The sequence below is a fragment of the Mus musculus genome, chromosome 7, assembly GCF_000001635.26.
Source record: "Mus musculus strain C57BL/6J chromosome 7, GRCm38.p6 C57BL/6J".
NCBI lineage: Eukaryota > Metazoa > Chordata > Mammalia > Rodentia > Muridae > Mus > Mus musculus.
In genome coordinates this window covers 134179081-134199466 of record NC_000073.6, presented here as the reverse complement: position 1 = coordinate 134199466, position 20386 = coordinate 134179081, and the positions used below count along the sequence as shown (strand labels likewise).

At 43.6% G+C, this 20386-nt stretch overlaps 1 protein-coding gene and 1 long non-coding RNA gene across 2 annotated transcripts in view; both read left to right on the top strand.

Moving 5' to 3' along the window:
- The window catches only part of Adam12 (a disintegrin and metallopeptidase domain 12 (meltrin alpha)), a 341899-nt gene that overhangs the window by 25631 nt on the left and 295882 nt on the right, over positions 1-20386 (top strand). The window lies entirely within an intron of this gene.
- On the top strand, positions 4581-14572 carry 5830403F22Rik. The gene is made up of 2 exons (XR_870010.1): positions 4581-11879; positions 13430-14572. It is a non-coding gene; the product is annotated as an RIKEN cDNA 5830403F22 gene (long non-coding RNA).

Here is a 20386-nt window from a genome sequence, read left to right as displayed (position 1 = left end):
ATTTCTTTTTAAACAAGTCCTCACACCCATGGTTTGCCTCAAACTTGCCATGCAGCAATGGATGACCTTGAACTTAACTTTCTTGCCTCTGCCTCCTTAGTGCTGAGATTATAGGTGCAGACCACCACAACCACATGCGGCTTTTGTTGTGCTCTGGATTGAACCCAGGGCTTTTCTCATACCCAGCAAGCACCCTACCCAGTGAGCCACATCAAGCCTCACGGGGGGCACTAAATTCATTACTCTGTTTATTTTCTTACATTTTTTCTGTTCTTTTTTTCTATTGAATACCATTGGGGTTGGTCCACTGCATTCTCTGACCTTATTGTTGTATTCTAGTGGCTTTGGGCACCTTTAACATCCAAGGGATGGGAAGGAAGGTGGCATCACAGAAAGGCCACATGGAGCTCTGTTGAACCTTAGTGATTTTATCATTGTTATATCAGTTCTCTTTAAATTATGTATCCATCTAGCACATATTTTGATTTTTTAAAAATGAGGCTATAAATCTGATTCCTACCCAGTTGTGTTTATTACTTAATTTTAGTGATTGAAAATAATATTTTGATCATGCACTAAGTCTTTACACATATTTGGGTGAGTTTGAATGCTTCCATTGGCTATTGATCTATCCCCATCACTGCTTAACAAGTTTAATATCTAAGAATTCAATGTTTTGTCTTGTCCCTGCAGAACCTTTCTGTGCTTCCTTGAGTATGTTCCATAGATATTTTAGAGTCTGAAATAAATCATAGTGAATGTGAGCAGGATTGGGTTAGAATTCCCTTGAGTTCAGAGAGGACGAAGAAACCTTGTGAAATGTGGCCCTATATTTCAATCTGTCCCCAAAGGCTGTGCCTCCCAGCCTGTCATGCTGAACACTCTACACTGATCATCTTATTGTCTGCAATTATCATATTTTCTTTGTGAGTTCCCTAAATTGCAATACTTTCATTTCAAATTTAAAAGGGAACAGAGGGATGGCTCATTGACTGAACTGCTTGCTCCGTTGCAGCTGCGTTCAGATCTCCAGCACCCATGGAAGCAGTAGGCTTGCTAGGATGTGCTTACAATCTCAGTGCTGGGAAGACCCAAGACAGGAGCATCTTGGGGTCTCACTAGTCAGCGCTCCTGATGCAATGAGAGTATCTCTGTCTGTCTCTGTCTCTCTGTCTGTCTCTATCTCTATCTCTCTCTGTCTCTCTGTCTCTCTGTCTCTGTCTCTCTCTCTCTCTCTCTGTCTCTCTCTCTGTCTCTCTCTCTCTCTCTCTCTCTCTGTCTCTCTCTCTCTCTCTCTCTCTCTCTCACACACACACACACACACACACACACACACACTCATGATGGAGTACCAGAAAGATGGCTCAGTGTTAGAGGTGCTTATGTACAGGCCTGATGTCTTTAGTCGTTTTCGAATCCCATGAAGTAGCAGGAGAGGACAGAGTTCTGAGCCTCCACTCATGGTATAAACCTGCTGTAGATAGATCTATCAGGAATCACCTAAATCACCCAGGGTTTTCTTCCAAAGGCATCCTTGATTTATGCCATTGTTTCTTCTTTGCAGGGTTGAGGAGTCGGTGCGGGCGGGGGGTGGGGGGTAGGTGAAGGTATATATGACTAATGGGTGTTTGTTCACATAAAAACATGAACTCAGAAGGTAGAGAAGTTGATGGAGTTTTTTTTTTTTTTTTAATTTGGTAATGTAGTTGAATTTTCTGTTTTTAAAAAATCAATTTGAGATTCTTGATTTTTGGATTGTCACTTCTTATTTCTTGGTCACTTTGTTATTGGGGGATTTGTCTTCCTGCAATTGATTTATTAAGGGCTATTTACATATTGTGGCACTACCCTTTTGAAAGCCATAGTTTTATATGAATAGCATTATCATCTATCTTCCACTATACATTTTAGATGGTTATTTTCACCCGTGGTTATTTTTCTTTCCTTGTCATTGTAAATGGGATCCAATTTTCAGTTTTATTTTAGTAATGGCGTTTTTTTGTATTGATTTACACATGTACATTTGGAAACTGGTTTGTCTATTAAAATATCATGTTTCTTTTTAGAAGAGATTCAGCTGACTTTTCTGGGTTTCCTAGGTAACTAATTGTACTACCTATAAATAATTTCTCTTTTCTTACATTTATTTCTCAGACTTCTTTTTTTTATTGCTTTATTGCAGTGAATCAAAGATATACCATAGATTTACAAATGTATGCAAATAGCAGGCATCCTTTGGGTCCAGCCACAGTATGAAAGTTCCCAGTGCCTTGCTGCTGGCTGGAGAACTGACTGTTGAATTGGGGAACAAGTTCATTATTTTAAGGCGGCATCTATTTCTAGTTTTCAGGTTGGACTTTTAGAAATAATCAGCTTTGAATATTGAATTATGTGAATTATATCAACTAGATTTGGAAGCAAGGCTCAATCTTCTTTCTCTTGCCTTCCTCTTTGACCTTATTGATGCAAATATTAATTGATATACTGATGTAACTTGTCATTGATAGAAAAAACGAGTATGATTACTTCAGAGAATTCTTGCATTTTAGGGGACATAATCAACTCTGTCAAGATATAATGTATTTACAGTTGTCATACTTGGGTTCAGGGTAAAGAGATTTTACATTTGTGTGTGTGTGTGTGTGTGTGTGTGTGTGTCTGTCTGTCTGTCTGTCTTCAACTCGTCCCACATAATACCCTTCCTCTCAAATTCATGGCTTATTTTCCTTTAGTTACCATTGATACACACACATATACACAGAGACAGACAGACAGACACACACACACACAGACACACACAGACACACACACACACACACACACACACACACAGAGAGAGAGAGAGAGAGAGAGAGAGAGAGAGAGAGAGAGAGAGAGAGACTCAAATATATAAGACATCCTGCATCCTGCTTGGATTGTATGCATATGTGTTATGGGGCAACCACTTGGACTGAGTAATGTAGCAAGGGGCTTGTCCTTAGGGAAGATTGCTTCTCCCTTTCTCAATGTCCATTAATTGACTATAGTTCTTTATGTAGGCGTGAGGCTTGTGCGATTTCTCCCATCTGTGTTGGTAGGTCGCTTGGTATTAACACTGTTTACATTTTGTTTAGGGGATTAGGCTTTTGAGATTTCGTGGGTGCAGCTTCCCTCATATATAGAAGGCATAACCTTGCAGCTGACTTCATGGCTCCTACAGTCTTTCTGCCTCCTCTCTGGTGATGCTTCATGAGCTTATGGTATAGCTTGTGGTTGTGGTTGTGGTTGACACATCAACTGGGACGGAGCAACCCTAATCACTGTTCTCTACAATTTGACCCGTGTGGCTTTCTGTTCTCATCTCCATTCGCTACAAAAGGAAGGTCCTTCCATGAGGACTGAGTGCTAGACCTACCTGTGGGTGAGGGTAAGTATTTAGAATGCAGTGAGCAACTACACTGCCTTTAGTTCATCTGTGTCCAATTGTCTTGGAAATACTTAAAGCATTCTGGATCGGTTTCATATATTTTCATGTGAAATTATCATTTTAATTTTTAAAATTTATTTAGTATGTATACAGCATTCTGCCTGAATGTATGTCTGCAGACCAGAAAAGGGCACCACATCTCATTATGCATGGTTATGAGTCATCATGTGGTTGCTGGGAATTGAACTCAGGACCTCTGGAAAAGCAGCCACTGCTCTCAACCTCTGAGACATCTCTCTAGCCCTATCATTTACTTTTTTTTTTTTCAAGACAGGATTTCTCTGTGTAGCCCTGACTGTCCTGGAACTCTCTGTAGACCAAGCTGGCCTTGAACTCAGAAATCCGCCTGCTTCTGCCTCCCAAGTGCTGGGATTAAAGGCGTGTGCCACCACTGCCTGGCTATCATTTACTTTTTAAAGACAATGTCTCACTACTTAGTCCTGGTGGACCTCAAACTCATAGATGGCCCACACCCCTCCAAGTGCTAGGATTCAAGTTACATGCCACCACTTACTACTACCCTGATACATAAACTCTTTAAACAGAATTTTTAGAAGTCTTCTATCTTTAAATATTTTTCCTTTTGCTGTAGTGAATTTTACTTAAAAGTTGACATCAGAGCTCTTATTGTCTGTGCCCACTTTAAACCCAATGGCTATTGTAATAAATATGTGGGAAAATGTCCATTTGTCTTTTGTGACACTCCCCTAAAATGACATGAGCAATGACTTAGAATCTCATTTATTGGAACCTGAGTATTTGTTAAAAACTTAGCTAGGTTTTCACAAAATCTCGCCGTAGTCAAGCCTGTAACGTTCTCTAGAAAATGGTCTATTTTCATCTGTATTTTTTCCTTTTGAAGTCTGCTCTTAATTTAATTTTGAATAGCCACTTTGAAAAGCCAATCAGAGAGGGGTGAAGAGGGAGGTGAAGGGGAGACTATGCTCATAACAGTACATAGTTAGGAAAATGTTCTTATGTAACACGGTGTCAGGTGCAAGGAGCAGTCTTTATGTTAATAATTCAAACTTCAAGCTGGGTGGTGGTGGCACATGCCTTTGATCCCAGCACTCAGGAAGTAAAGGCAGATGGATCTCTGAGGTCGAGGCCAGTCTTGTCTATAGAGCAAGTTCAAGACAGCCAAGGCTACGTAGAGAAACTGTGTCTTGAAAAAAAATCAACTTTGTTATAATTCCAAAGACATTTGCATTATAACTGCCCATGATGGATATGCAATAAAGGAGTGACTGGATTTTAGAAATCTAGCAAAAAATGGAAATCCACACAAGCCTGCAATCACTAGGCTTTCACATTTTCTCACTGATGTTCACTGTGGGTCTACTGCATGCCGGATCCCGTGGGTCTTCCCACTGAGTCCTGCCTTATTCTTCCTCTACACATAGCATAGCTAGTTTTTTGGAAGTTGATGCTTGTGAAGGGCAGAGTCCAATGATCTTTATTTGGCATCAACCAAGGATATAGTCTGGAACTTTTTCATAATAAAAATAACTTCTTGGGTCCCTAAGGATGCCAGCAACAATCTACAAATCTACTCTCCTCTTGCATATGATGAAGGGCTAGCTAGGAAGGCGTGATGGTTAGTGCTGATTGTCAACTTGACAAGATGTGGAATCTAGGAGACAAGTCTCTAGGGACTAGTAAGGGATTATCTAGGTGAGGTTAATTGAGGTGTGAAGATATTAATTGAGGAGATAAATAGAGGTGATAAATAGAATAGCACCTGTCCCTGGGCTTGAGGACTAGATTGAATAAAAAGCCGAAGGCATCAGCTGAGCCAAGAGCATTCATTCAGTTGTTCTCTGCTTCTTAACTGCTGGTGCAGTGTGGCCAGCTGCTTTAAGCTCCTGCTGTCTTGACTTCCCTGTCATGATGGAAGCCAGGCCAGGATCTCAAGAAGGAACTCAAAACAGGAAACCGTGAAGGAACACTCCTTGTTGGCTTGCTTCCAGACCCACGTTTAGTTAGTTTTCCTGTGCAGCCCAGGATCCCCTACTTAGGGAATGAAGCTGCCTATAGTGGGCTGACACCTCCCACATTAACTACCAATCAAGACAATCCCCATAGAGAGCCCACAGACCAAAATGGTCTAGGTCATTCTTCAATAGAGTCATTCTTCTCAGGAGGGTCTAGATTATGCCAAGTTAGCAATTAAAGCAAACCAGGATGTAGACTAAGACACAAAATCTAGCAGGATTGTGGTATGGGCTCCACTCTTGGAGTGTGAAGCCCACAACTGTTTCTGTCAGAGCACTTGAATGGTTACAGAAGAGAGTCTTCTTTTTTTTTTTCAGTTACTCGGGAGGGCTCATCATGAAGCCTTCCAGAAGGTACAGACGCCAGAAGGCTGGGCCTGGATTCAACTAGCTTGCTCATTTACAGAGAGCAGTTAGTATCACTGGAGTTATAAACCTCTGTCCTTTTCAAATCTTGCTCTTAGGAATCCTCATACTGCTCACCTTTCATGGACAGGTGGAGGACCCTGCAAATCAAACAGGGAAAGAAACAAGTGTGTGCAACCAGTGTGTGCTGTGTGTGCTCACTGACTACCTCCTTATGCCGTCTGCTTTCCTAGCCTCAGATGCTACTCTGCCTGCGTTCCCTAGTGCTTACAATCCTTGTCCCTGGGGAAGCCTCCCTGAACTCTGCCCTCACATCCTTTGTCCTGGTTCCTTTCTCAAGGCTATGGGGCTATGATCAGCATTGTCCCTAGGCATTCTGCCACCTCTTTTGAAACAGTTGTCTTCCTACTTGGACTCTGAACTCTATTGTCACTGACCTTGTAACCTTTGGTTGTCAATGGGCAGGACCAGATGTTCAGTACAATCTGGCAGATTTCAAAATGATCTCATGGGGTTCTGAGCCCGTGGAAACTGAGTTCATGTCCAGCTTATCACCACCCATAGGTAGGCGGTCATAGCTCTTTAATATCTGGGCTATTTGGTAGAAGAAATTTCAATGCCCCATACATGGAAGACCTTGTTCCCATTACTTCTGACCCTACCTATGGGTGGTGACAAACCAGACCTGAATATATCATCCTGCTGATGAACACTGACATTTTGTTTTTGGATGCTGGACTCTTTGCCCACGTAGAGGTAATTTTCATGCATTCAGCTGGAGAGCCCCTTTCCTCTCTTTCACATCCATTTAACACATTTATTCAGCATGTGATAGGTCCAAGGGGCTGTGTCCAAGAGCTCAGAGGCCAGAAAGTCACATTTTCCAGGTCACACCAGTACACCGATGCATTGACCACATGATGGGAAGAAGAATCTTAGTACTTAAGGAACCTAACCAAGGCTCTTGTGTGAGCCTCAGATAGGGATGTGTGACGTGCTGTGAGAATGTTTGGTGACATCTACTGAGACTGAGAACTGGCCTGCCTGTGAAAGTGTGCCCTATTGATTAACTCCATTGTGGCTGGGAGAAGACGAAGCTTGCAGGAGCCAGTCATGACCAGACTCTCTAGTAAGGTAGAATAGGAGGAAAGCCAACACTGTGAGTCAGGAGACAGAGCAAAAGGTCAGTGGCCCAGGTTCCCAGGCCACCTTGGGGCTGAGCAGGAAGGCGTCAGGCCCCTGGTAGTTGTTCTTTGGTGCTCTCTACCAGACCCTGGCTCATGTGAAGTCCTGACTACAGCCTGCGGTCCAAGTCCGCTTATCTACCCCAGCAGCTGATGTGAAACGGGAAAAGGTAGGAAATATGCAGACAAATGGGAGTCCTGCCACCTGCACGAGCAGAGGTGCCTTTGCAGGTGAGAGAGGAAGCACAAAGAGTGGGATTGATGACAACAACTCTGTTCAGAAGGAAAGGGAGCAAGGAAGATGAAAGGCTTAGATTCTTCCTCTAACATGTATGTTTGTGTGGGTATGTGTGCATGAGTGTGTGTGTGTGCACGCGCATATGTGTGTGTGTGTGTGTATTATATGTGTGTGTACATGTGTTTGCATGTGCATGCATGCCCATAGCATACATAGAAGCCAGAGATCAGCCTCAGGAATCATGTCTCAGGAGCCATCCACCTTCTATCTAAGACAGGGTCTCTCCATGGCTTGGAACTTGTCTAGTAGGCTGAGGACCAGGGAAGTCTAAGAGATCTGCCCATCTCTACATCCCCAGCACCAGAATTACTAGTAAATGCCCCTATATCCAGTTGTTTGTTTGTTTGTTTGTTTTTTCATGTGAGTTCTGGGGATTGAACTCATGTCCTTATGTTTATGGGGCAAACACTTTAATGATGGAGCCATCTCCCTAGCCCAGAAGGCCTAGGTTTGAGCTGCCTGCCAGCGATGTGAGCTCTGGGAAGGGCCAGTTTCCTGAAGCTCATTGCTCTACTCTATGTAGAGTAGGTGAACAGATCCTACTGGGTGGACTGCAGTATCTTTGCCCACCTGTGTGAGATGGCATATGTGGGTACATCAACATGAGATTGCTTTTACAACAGGGGCAACATACCCAGAAGCCCAGAGAAAGTCCTGAGGACATGAGTTGAGATGGACACTCTGGCTGGAACTTTTCCAATCATTGGTGACAATGTCAGATAAACTGGGTCTCCCTGTGAGTAGCCTCAGGTGGCTCTTGTTTTCCTTTGGGCTAAATTGTCCTCTTCTTACTTTAAGGAGGGCCTCCTAGGCCTGGCTGACCCTCGGAAATGTGTGGGATTCAAGATGAGTGTTACCTCCATGTGGCTCTGATTTGTGCTGATATAGTCAAGTTGAAGAATATAAATTGCATGATTTCCACAGAAAATCAATGTGACAATTTCTCTGCTCCCCACCCCACAGCTCTCATGAACAGCAATCTCGAGGACGCGCTGTAAAAGAGGAATTAGAGTCTGTGCCAGTGCACAGACCCTGCCTGCTTGTAGCTGTTTCAGTTTTTCCATTTTCTTCTTGGGAACAGGGAGGGGATTGAAATATTTACAAGAACATCGTTGGCCAGCCAGTGGCAAATATCGCCTGCTGTCTAATAAACTGGGCCTGTGTCTACACGCTATCCCATAGTAGGGAGGAAAAACGAGAAAGAAACAGTCTGCAAATATGTGGCTTTTTGATGCTGAAGAAGAAATAACTGCATTTGGATATTTTGAACTTTCATCTAGAAATGCCCTACAGGAGAACACCTCAGAGCAGGCAGCCTCCCAGAGTACGCACATGCACAAAGAAACCCACCTGGTGCAGCCTATCGATTTGACATATAGTTTTCCTAGATGATGGAGACACTTGAATTGCATTGGGTAGAAGGCCCTTCTGAAGTTTGCTAACATGTGAGTGCCACCCTGGATAATGGCGATCTGAACTTGTGTTTTTCCAGGAGCGCTTCCCCTTTGAATAAGGAGTTATGCAAATATTTGGCTTATGGCGGATACATTTGGATTCTTGTCCCGAACTTTATAACAATTGCATACTGAAACAGGCGACTCTGGCAGGAGCCCCCTCATAAACTACACTTTTTTTAAACGTATTTTAAAAGCAAATGATTTCGGTATTGCGGTCGGCTGCAGACATCATTTGTGCCTTAGCCAGGATATTATTTGAGAACTGCAAAGCTTGCTAGGTATGACATCCGTATATAAACCATGTGTTAGATAGATATAAATTCAGTTTTGAAATATTTGTTAGACTGCTCTTGGCTTTCTGTCTGTGCCAAACATGTGTTCTGGTGACAGATGGAGTCGTGTGAGCCCTGAATGAAACACTTGGGTGTGTATAGACTGTGTCTTCCAACAGTTGGGTATAAAATCCTCTGATTGACTAGAGGTCTGTTCTTCACCTCTGCCCCCTTTAAATACGTCACCATGGTATTCAGTCTTGAATTTTGTGTCATAGAAAGGATGTCTATCTGTGTTGTGAATTGGGCCATTCTCATGTTAACTTTACATTTTAAAATTAGAACATTTTCGTGAATGAAGTTTTCTACCCTGTAGGCCTGCAAACGATTCAAGTAAGCCTGGATCTGGGGTTGTCAGGCAAAATAGAGGACATTGTGGAAACACAAAATGTACATGGATACACATACACACAAATGAAGTATAAGTAGTTGCACAGGCTGAACTGATACTAAAAATTTAGTCATTGTTTTCCCAAAGTTTGGGTTTAGCTGAGTTCTTATGTTTTAATTTTCTAAATCTGGTGACTTGACCTGGATCCAACTTCACTGTTCACTCTCAAACGGAGTGACTGTCATCACATGCCCCACCCCCACCCCCAGAGATGAGGGATTAGTGAGCTTGGAAATGTCTGTGAGACAGAGGCAGAAGAAATCAATCCAGCCGTCTTGTAGAACAAGGAACATTCTATTAGAACAGAGCTTGAAGGTAGACAGAGCACATGCTATTGCTGATTGGTCTCAGCTTCTCCAGATAGATATACATCTCCTTCATTTCCCTTCTTGTAGGCAGAGAGGAGACATAAGGGGCACTGTAGGAGGGAGCCCCTCACTAGGCACCTGTCTATCTAAGCAGCCCTTCTCCTCCTCCTCAGTCCCTTGACGTCAGAACTCTCTCAATGGAAGCTTTTGGTGACATCTCAGCTGTGGTTGGGATGTCCATCTGCTCAGAGTGTGTTTACTTCCAGTCTCCTCTGATAAATGCACTGCTTCCCACGGGCAGAAATGGATGGGACTTGGGGGAGAGACACTCGGGAGACAGATGCTCAGGAGAGGCCTCTCCTTCCCTCTGCAATGCTAACTTTAAAACTGTTAAAAATTATTATTGTTGTTGTCGTCGTTGTTGTTGTGTGAGGGAGGAGAAGAAAGGGAGAGGGAGAGAGGGAGAGAAGGAGAGAGGGAGAGAGGGAGAGGACAAACACAGTGGATGTGTGGGGGCATGTATGTCATGGTGTTCATATAAAGGTCAGGGAGTCTATGCAGTCAGTTCTCTCTTACCATCTTTATGTAGGTTCTGGCAAGTTCCTTTACCTGCTGAACCATCTCTCAGTTCCAGTGCTAACTTTTTAAACCTTGATTTGATGTTATTTCTATTTGCATGCGCAGGTGTGTTTATATGTTCACATGTGTGCTAGTTTAAGTGCACCTATTGGGGGCGGTGCAGTGAGGCTGTGCACGTACACATGGAGGCTAGAGGGCAACTTTGGGTACCATTCCTCAGAAGTAATTCACCGTATTTTTTGAGGCAAGATATCTGGGCACACCAGTTAAGCCAGACCCAGCAAAGGAAATAAGGCACGCTAGCCACAAACAATCCTTCTGGCTGCGTTCCCAGTGCTAGTGAAGGGCAGCCATGGGAGAGTTCACCTCCTTACACGGTTCCAGAGGTTTACCCTAATAATAACCAATAAGCACTCATTGTTTCTATAATTTTTTCCCCATAGAAGTATATGGTGTGGTCAGAGGCTAAGAGAAGAAAAGAGTGAGTGAGCTTGAGGCATTGACAGCTACCCTGTCCCAAGGCAGAGAGCCAGGCTGGCATATCAGTGCCCATGCATTTAGAGCAACTGGTAAATTATTAATGTGTAGTTGAAACCAAGGCATTGATTCCCAGTTCTTTGGTCTTCATGTTCTGACTAGACACCTGCAGCCATCCTTGGATGAGGCTGGCACTGTCTTTTTAGAGAGATCAGAGTAAGAGCAGGCATTATGGTAAGGGGAAGAGTCTTCAAAAGCTTGAAAGTTCAAAAGCTTCTAAATTAAGCAACTTTATTTGCATTTAGAAAACCTTAATTTAAAGCTAAGCAATTATTTGGAAACACCAAAGCATGCTGTTTAGTTTTAAAACTGAGTACAAGCCAGTCAACTCTATTTTAAAAAATGCTCCTAGGTCAAGCCATATGCCTCACAGATACTTGCCAAATTGAATACATTAGGAGTTCTCTGAACTCGGAACTGGAATTTGATGTTGTAATAGTTTGAGTTGTTCTATTTCACTATCTAAATTAGGATTTTTTTCTAAGTTAACAGTCAGAAGCAGCAGCTAGAAAACCAAAATCATTTTGCACACACATCCAGACTGTCTCATCTTTATAATTGGTCACCAGGTCCTAGGTCTGTCACTCTGGTGCAGTCACCCTCACTGCTTCAAGCCCTCCTCCCAAGCTGCATTTGTTTCCCGCCTGTTCCCAGTTCATCCCAAGCAAACCGTAGGCGTCTCTACGGGTGGGAAGGGAGGGAGCGACGCGACTCTCCCACTGCCTTTCCTAATTCAAAATCTATCTCCTCACAGCAAAATCTTGCTAGTGTATGCAATGGTGTCGGCGTTTGGGAGCTGATTATGGGATGGATCTCTGCATATGGCAATCACTAGATGGTCCATCCTTTCGTCACAGCTCCAAATTTTGTCTCTGTAACTCCTTCCATGGGTGTTTTGTTCCCATTTCTAAGAAAGGGTGAAGTTTCCACACTTTGGTCTTCGTTCTTCTTGAATTTCATGCATTTGGTAAGTTGTATCTTATATCTTGGGTATCCTAAGTTTCTGGGCTAATATCCACTTATCAGTGAGTACATATTGTGTGAGTTCCTTTGTGATTGGGTTACCTCACTCAGGATGATACCCTCCAGGTCCATCCATTTGCCTAGGGATTTCATAAATTCATTTTTTAATAGCTGAGTAGTATTCCATTGTGTAAATGTACCACATTTTCTGTATCCATTCCTCTGTTGAGGGCATCCGGGTTCTTTCCAGCTTCTGGCTATTATAAATAAGGCTGCTATGAACATAGTGGAGCAAAGGGGGAGTGAGTGGGTAGGGGATTGGGGGGGGTAGGTATGGGGGACCTTTGGGATAGCATTGAAAATGTAAACGAGGAAAATACCTAATAAAAAATTTTTTAAAAAAAGCTATCTCCTCACAGGAATGTAGGTGATGCATCTCTAAAACCATTACTTAGGTTGAAACTCAAAGTGTATTTTTTTTTCATGAAGGAAAAGAAGTATTCTAAATGGTATCAAAAGTCCCAACTACATCATGAGTTAATAAGTATTTGAGGGCTGGCCTTAGGAAGTCAAGAGGTCTATATAAAGTGAACTTGAAATGCCTGTAGTGAATCCATGCTCTCTAAGTTCTGCTCTACCCTTTGGGGCTTAGTGTGCCCAGGGCCAGCATAGCAGGTGGACCCTCTTGAACAGAGAAAGCAAGATCTGGCTCCTGTGATGACGACTTCTGTTATGGACCCTTACTTGCCTGCTCTGATCTTAATTTGGCTCCTGAAGGAAGCCTTCCTGCTGGGTAGATAATGAGCCAAATGTTTCAGATGAGCATTAGAGTAGACACCGCACTTCTTTCTCATTAAAAATAAGTAAATTGGAATTTTGGCTCGTAAATAAGGCTCACGTGAATTGTGTTCTGTGCATCATCCCGCGAGGGAGCAAACGTTGCCACCGCCTATCAGAGCAGTGAAGCAGAGTGCCGGGCTTTAGACATCCTCCCCGTCCTTACATCATCACCATCAACAACCAGCCCTGGACAGTTTTGATTTGTTCCATAGTGTTTCTCTGCATGAATATTTGTCTATGCCTGGGAATATAGCAGAGAACTTGACAGTCAAAGCCTCTGCCCTTGGGGATGCCCAGTTTTGATTAAATGTGAGGCAGTAGAGACAGACAAAAGGGTAAATAGATAAAATAAGTTTGTGTCAGGATAAGTGAAGGAAGGAATCGAACAAGATGGAGGGCTGAAGAGGAACTGAGTCTGAGGGGAAGGGTAGCTGCTCTGAGGAGGGTGAGAAGAGAGGTTTGGGGAAGGGGTCCCATGAAGGTGTGAGAACATGCTCTTCTCCACATGGGGAAGGAGAACTGCAAAGACAGACATGGTGGGCATCAAAAAGATATGGAAGGTGACACTTGCTGGAGATGGCCTCTCCAGCTTGCTGCGCTCAGGAGAGCAGTTCACTTCATTCAGGGTTTCCTGGCCAGTGTAGCCATTGCTGTGTCATCAGTGTTCCTTTACTGTTTTTATAATCTGTGCTCAACTCCATGTTTGTATCGCAGGAGGAACTGCCATCCAAACTTCAGACGCTGCTGCTAGGTGGAAAATGTTTCCAGGATGAGTCAGCTTTATACTGCTTATGTCTCCACACCCAAAATTCAAACTTGGCCTCGGAAGGCGGGCCATGACCTGGTCTTTGTCTCCTTTCTCTGACTACAGATTACCTTTTTTAACCACATGGATTTAACCACACTAATTGTGTTCCAAGAGCACAGTTAGCCTCTTACTGCCTATTCTCCTGAAAAACAAGCAGACAGACAAACAACAAAAATGACCAAACTCCTGACAGGCATTTTTCTCTTATCCAATGTCTTTCTCTTTTAAGATTAGAGGGAGAACCTGTTTGCGCCTCAAGCCAGTTTCAGGCATTGCCAGCTACTCTGTTCTAGTACTTGGTGCTGGGCTCTCAGATATCAAGACTAGCTTCTCAGAGAATTAAAGTCCATTTAGATGAAGGACTGCATCAATTGGTAGATTTTAAACTGGATGATGGCAGTGTTCATTAAGTAGTACTGGTTTTAGAAGTCAGAAAGAGAACAAGAGCCAAACACTCAACTGGACTAGTTGACTTGATAAAACAAAGAGTGTGTCAAAGAAGAAGCCACCCACTCATGTAGGGAAGTGGTGCTGACATGATCAAAGGAGGGAGACAAAACCTTTCTTAATTTTAAGCATGTTGGAAAGGAGGCCACACTGCTGAGAAGACTGAAATCAGCAAGCCCAGGAGATAGTTTGGACTGTGCTTGGGTGAGATAGACAGAAGTGAAGAACACTGATCTGGAATTCATCAGCTTTAGAAATAGGAGTTCTCCTTGGGGCAGTAAGGGAGATGGTCAGAAGAAGAGGGCAGGCTACGGGAGATGGCCATGTGTGGTGGTTTGAACGTGAATGTCCCTCACAGGCACATTGGGTGAACACTTGGTCTCCAGTTGGTGGCGCTGTTTATGGAACCTTCGGGAGCTGGATCCCTGCTGGAAGAAGTCCATCAGTTGAGGCATTTGTAACCTTCTCTTCACTTTCTGTTCCCCCTCTCTGCTTCCCATGTGCAGATGAGATATGCTCAGCCAGCTTACCGCTCCTGTTGCCATGCCATTATGAATGTCCCCTCTGGAACCACAAGCCAAAATAAAGCCTTCTACACTCTGCCTTGGTCATAGCATTCTTTCATAGCAACTACTACAGCATACAAGCAAAAAATACCTGGTGGCTTCAATAAACCTATGTAAAAAAAAAATGCCAAAATGAGGGCATACTTGTAATCCTGGCACCAGAGAGGCTCATAACCTCAATCAGATCCCTATGGTCCAGGCTAGCTGACTGACTGAGCCCCCAGGTAATGAGAGACCCTACCTCAAAAAGCAAGATGACCCGTGTGGAACAGCATCCATCGTTGACCTAAAGACTCCATACACAAATGCACATATGCATGATCACCTTCTTGCACAACACACATACACACTCACACACACTCTCCAGTAGTACATTTTTAAGAGTAGAAGACAAATATGACATCATTAGGTTTTCCTGAAACAGGCATGGGTTTGGCAAATGATGTAAGATGTCAGATGGTGGAGCAGGGATGTTAAGGCATTCCCTTAGATGGTCCAGGGTTGTTGGGGAGCACTCTTAGTGGGAGGGATGACGTTATGGGCCACTGTTAGATGCAGCAAATCTAAGACTCATTAAGCTCTAAAAAAGATATTAGGGGCGTTCTTGGAGAAAGGATGTTAGGGAACACTCTGGGATGGAGCAAGGATGTTAGGGAGTACTCTGGAATGGAGCAAGGATGTTAGGAAGTACTCTGGGATGGAGCAAGGATGTTAGGGAACACTCTGGGATGGAGCAAGGATGTTAGGGAGTACTCTGGGATGGAGCAAGGATGTTAGGGAACACTCTGGGATGGAGCAAGGATGTTAGGGAGTACTCTGGGATGGAGCAAGGATGTTAGGGAGTACTCTGGGATGGATCAAGGATGTTAGGGAGTACTCTGGGATGGAGCAAGGATGTTAGGGAACACTCTGGGATGGAGCAAGGATGTTAGGGAGTACTCTGGGATGGAGCAAGGATGTTAGGGAGTACTCTGGGATGGATCAAGGATGTTAGGGAGTACTCTGGGATGGAGCAAGGATGTTAGGGAACACTCTGGGATGGAGCAAGGATGTTAGGGAGTACTCTAGGATGGAGCAAGGATGTTAGGGAGTACTCTGAGATGGAGCAAGGATGTTAAGGAGTACTCTGGGATGGAGCAAGGATGTTAGGGAGTACTCTAGGATGGAGCAAGGATGTTAGGGAACACTCTGGGATGGAGCAAGGATGTTAGGGAGTACTCTAGGATGGAGCAAGGATGTTAGGGAGTACTCTAGGATGGAGCAAGGATGTTAGGGAGTACTCTGGGATGGAGCAAGATGTTAGGGAGTACTCTGGGATGGAGCAAGGATGTTAAGGAGTACTCTGGGAAGAAGAAGGATGTTAGAGAGCATCCTTATATGGAGTGGAGATGTTAAGGGACAGTCTTAGAGATAGAGTTTCTTATAGCCACAGAGTGACTTTTTTATTACTGCGTAATTCATTAAATGCAGTGTTTCTTTTTTTTTTCTTTTTCATTTTTTTGCTTGTTACTTTCTTTTTTAAATTTTTTTTATTAGATATTTTCTTCATTTACATTTCAAATGTCATCCCGAAAGTCCCCTATACACGCCCCCAGTCCCGCCCCCCAACCCACCCACTCCTGCTTCCTGGCCCTAGCATTCCCCTGTACTGGGGCATATAATCTTTGCAAGACCAAGGGCCTCTCCTCCCATTGAGGGCCGACTAGGCCATCCTCTGCTACATATGCAGCTAGAGACACAAGCTCTGGGGGTCGGGGGATACTGGTTAGTTCATATTGTTGTTCCTCCTATAGGGTTGCAAATCCCTTTATCTCCTGGGGTACTTTCTCTAGCTCCTTCATTGGGGGCCCTGTGTTCCATACAATAGATGGCTGTGAGCATCTGCTTCTGTATTTGCCAGGCACTGGCATAGCCTCACAAGAGACAGCTATATCAGGGTCCTGTCAGCAAAATCTTGCTGGCATATGCAATAGTGTCTGGGTTTGGTGGTTGTTTATGGAATGGATCCCCAGGTGGGGCAGTCTTTGGATGGTCATCCTTCCATCTCAGTTCCGAACTTTGTCTCTGTAATTCCTTCCATGGGTATTTAGTTCCTCATTCTAAGAAGAAATGAAGTATCCCCACTTTAGTCTTCCTTCTTCTTGAGTTTCATGTGTTTTGCAAATTGTATCTTGGGTATTCTAAGTTTCTGGGCTAATATCCACTTATCAGTGAGTGCATATCATGTGTGTTCTTTTGTGATTGGGTTACCTCACTCAGGATGATATCCTCCGGGTCCATCCATTTGCCTAAGAATTTCATGAATTCATTGTTTTTAACTGCTGAGTAGTACTCCATTGTGTAAATGTACTACATTTTCTGTATCCATTCCTCTGTTGAGGGACATCTGGGTTCTTTCCAGCTTTTGGCTATTATAAATAAGGCTGCTATGAACATAGTGGAGCATGTGTCCTTATTACCAGTTGGAACATCTTCTGGGTATATGCCCAGGAGGGGTATTGCTGGATCTCCCGGTAATACTATGTCCAATTTTCTGAGGAACTGCCAGACTGATTTCCAGAGTGGTTGTACCAGCTTGAAATGCAGTGTTTCTTAAGCTGTGGGTTGTGACCCCTTGGGAGTTGTACAATCCTTTCACATGGGTTGTCTAAGACCATCAGAAAACACAGATATTTACATTACGATTTATAATAGTAGCAATACAGTTATAGAGTAGCAAAGAAAATGGTTTTGTGCTTGGGGTCACCAGAACGTGAGAATATATTAAAGGGTTGCAGCATTTGGAAGGTTGGAAGCTACTGTTTTAAAGCCTTACAGTGGAACACACTATAATCCTCAAATACCTACTTGTGTCCTTTTGCTATTAATATCTAAAAGTCCTTTCTGAGCTGTAAATGTTGATGCTTAGTTCCATTTTTCTCACCGTGTTACTTCTTACAAAGTAGGTTCAGAAGAGTTCTGACACCCTTTGTTCCATGCCCTCCCCCACCCTCCACAACTGTTACAAGTGAATAGCTTCTTGTCTTCTAAGAGACAATGCAATGATGGTGTTTGAAATGTAGTCAGCTCTGCTTTTGCACTGAATCCTGATATTCATTTCTGGGCAACTATGAGAAAAACCTATACAATCCTCTTGTTCCACCATTTGTCCAATGGGGCTTGTATGAGCCTCCACTGACCAGTCAAAGTTGGAAAGTTAGAAGCATATGGCTGTGTTTTCTCTTCCTTCTCACTCACGGGAGACCCATGAGGCCCAACAAGCTACATTTATGTGCAGTGGAGACAATGTGGATTTGGAGCACGAATCCATCTGAAACCTTTATTGGAAGCAATAGCTATCTTTTTCTGCATTTCAGATTGACATTCAAAACATCTCTGCAGAACTGTGATTGCTCCCCAGAACTTGATTGCTGTTGTATCTAAATGGGCTCTGTCTTCTTCATGCTCGAGGCTGTGCCTAGTGGTGCCAGGAGAATTGTGAGACTTGTCATCAGGAGCCCAGATGATAGATATTTTTCCATTTGCTTTTTTTCTCCATAATAAAAATAATATGTGCTGATTACAGAAAAATCAGGTCTGTATGAACATAAAGAAGAGAAACATAATGAATTCCTAGTGCCAGTGGCTCAGAGAAAACCAGCAGGAGCATTTGGCTCCTTTCCAAACACTGATCTGAAAGAGCAGTCTGCCAAACTGAAGGGCATCAGGGTCCCCTTCCACATCCATGACTTCGGGGCATCCAGCTCTCCTTCTATGTCTGTGATCCCATGATATTCTTTTGCCAGTCCTCTTGGTGGATGATGGTCCTCAGCCTCAAGGGACTCATAAAGGATTAGAGCCTTGGGAAATTCAGATTTCTTCCCCAAGGTCATATACATGTGGCATCTCTTTTGGTTTTTGGCAGTACTGGGGTTTGAACAGAGTGCCCTGTACATGCTAGAGAAGCACTCAACCATTGAGCTACAACCCAGGTCAAAGGTGCATGCAGGCGTTTCTCACTAACCTGTGCCTAGGTTCTGTTTCAGCACCATTTTGTCAATATACCATGTGTCAATCACACCTTGAAGGTCCCAAAACCAAGTGGCAAGTCTTCTTTCACTTCTTTACTATCTTATAGGCTAAATAAAGGTCAATAAAAATTTGTCTTCTGTTCAGCCTCTTGTTTTTCTATTCTCTAGCATGCCCTGGAGTCCCTGGAAGGGGTTTCCAATTCCCATCCACCTGCCTTCCCACACTCTGGAAAGCCTTGTCTGTGAACCCGTCTGTGCTTAACTACAGCGTCAGCATCTCCTCTTCCTTCTGAATACATGTCAGTGTGGTAGGAGAAGTGACAAGCAAACATTACAGCTGCTTGGGGACTGGAGCCCCGGTGATGTCTGCCTGTGTTCAACCCTTCTTATATATACTAAGCTCCTCCAGAAAATTATCCCTGCAAGATTCAGATTAGATTGTAAAAGTTTTATGATTGGGCTATATTTTATAACAGTTTTATATTCGTAGAAACATCAAGAAGCTCATACAAATGCTTCCCAGTTACCCTGCAGTTACTCCCATTCCCCCCACTTCTTACATTAACGTCATATGCATATTTGTTGTAATTCACTTGCAAGGATAATAATATCACCATGACATCAAGTTAGGTTCGACCTTATTCATGCTTCATTGACTTTTACCCAGTGTGCCTTTCCTGTCTCTGAGCCCATGCAGGAACCCACTGAGCATTTAGCTGGAATGCCTCCTTGGGTTCTTTTTGCTTGAGGTGGAGTAGCTCAGGTTGTTCTGCTGTTTCATGATACTTGGCAGTTTTGAAGAGCCCTGGTCAGGAACATTGTAGGATGCATCTCTGGGGGATGTATCTTAATGATGAGGTTGAGTTATATATGGTGTGTGTGTGTATGGGGGCGGGGGGGGGGGGCAGAAGTCAACTCCAAATATCATTTCTTATGATCCACCCACCTTGTTTTTTATAAATTTTACTTATTTATGTTTATTGTGTATGTATGGATGTTTTGCCTGCATGTATGTACATGTATCATGTGTGTGCAGTACCTATGAAGACCAAGGGGTGTCATAACCCCTGTAACTAGAGTTACAGATGACTGTGAGCTGTTATGTAGGTGTGAGGATTAGAACTCAGGCATATGCAAGTGTTTTAACAGCTGTATCATATCTTCAGCCTCCACCTTGTTTTTTGAGACAGGGCCTCTCGATGGCCTGGTTAGGTTAGATGACCGGCTGCTGCACCCTAGGGATTCTCCTTTGTCTACTACCCCCAAGTTGGGATTACAACCAGGTGACACTACCTCCAGCATTTTTACATGAGTTCTGGGGAATCAAACTCACATGCTTGCACGGCAAGTACTTTACTACTGAGCTATCTCCACAACCCCAAAGTACAAATTTTGAGGAGGAAGATGCAACATGCTATCATGTCATACCAAGGGCATCTTCCACCACATGGTGCACCCCTGCTGGTGCTGACCTTGATCGCTGGGCTGGGGCAGAGCCTGTCCGTTTCCTCCACTGCAAAGCTGCCCTTTTCAGCTTCATCTGCCTTTGACTCTTTTGAGGATCTTTAAGTTTGTGTGTGTGTGTGTGTGTGTGTGTGTGTGTGTGTGTGTGTGTGTGTGTGTGTACACGTGTGCACATGTGCGTGTTTTAAATTGAACTGCTAATTTTCACATAGAGAAGATACAGATGTGATGAAAGGATGCTGCTGTTTTCTTGGTTAAGTTTGAAGATGTAAGTCTGAACAAAGAGTGTCTTTGTGTTAATGAGCACATCACCACCCCAGGACTCTGAAGCAGGAAACCCCTAGATGGCTTCTGCCTGATTTGATGTAGGTCTTTG